Here is a 1,137-nt window from a genome sequence, read left to right on the forward strand (position 1 = left end):
AGCACTCAGGAGGCAGAGGCAGGCGGATCTCTGTGAGTTCAAGGCCAGCCTGGTCTCCAAAGTGAGTTCCAGGAAAGGCGCAAAGCTACACAGAGAAACCCTGTCTTGAAAAACCAAAAAAAAAAAAAAAAAAAAAAAAAAAAAAAAAAAAGCATTTGGAAAAGTCAGAAGGTCCCTATGCATACCTTCCACGTTGGTTGGTGAAATCAGCTTAAATCTGACCTTTTTCAATAAATAAATAAATCAGACAAAAACTTCCATCAAAAGTAATAACTGGGCCTGAGATGGCTCCCTGGGTAAAAGTACCTACTGCACAGATCTGATGACCTGAATTTGATTCCAAGATCCCTGAGTGGAAGGAGAAACCTGACTCCTGAAAGGTGTCCTCTGACCTCTGCATGCCCTGCAAGCATGAACATGCAACACACACATACACAAATAATGACAGTAATGGTAACGTCTGTTATGTACCATTTGAAAATATAAAGAAGAAAAAGAAAACAATGAAATGAAAGAAGCACAGCTCAGAATCCTCATTCTGAGATGAATATTATTACTATTTTCTCCCCCTTTTTTATTTGGACTTATCTTCTGCATAGGATGATAATGTGAATGTGTTAATAAAAAAAGAGGGTAGAGGGCTGGAGGGATAGCTCAGGGGTTCAGAGCACTGGCTGCTCTTCCAGAGGACTGGGGTTCAATCCCCAGCACCCACATGGCAGCTCACAACTGTCTGTAACTCCAATCCAGGGGATCTGACACCTTCACACCAATGCACATAAAATAAATTTAATAAATTATAAAAAAATTTTAAAAGAGGGTAATATCATATTCTTTCAAAATTCTCCTTTTTCCCTATAAACAACACTGTAATCATTTATGTGTAGAGCTAAATATTTTTTCTACAGCATCATTTAAAAAGAGTATTCTCGAGGCCAGCCTGGTCTCCAAAGTGAGTTCCAGGAAAGGCGCAAAGCTACACAGAGAAACCCTGTCTCGAAAAACCAAAAAAAAAAAAAAAAAGAGTATTCTTTCATGGCTTAGCAAAACCCTTCTTACTAGACATTTAAGTTTTCTTGCTTGTTTTATTTTATCTATTTTGTTTTTAAGACAGGGTCCCTTCCATACATGACCAAG

The sequence above is a fragment of the Peromyscus eremicus genome, chromosome 1, assembly GCF_949786415.1.
Source record: "Peromyscus eremicus chromosome 1, PerEre_H2_v1, whole genome shotgun sequence".
NCBI classification, from domain to species: domain Eukaryota; kingdom Metazoa; phylum Chordata; class Mammalia; order Rodentia; family Cricetidae; genus Peromyscus; species Peromyscus eremicus.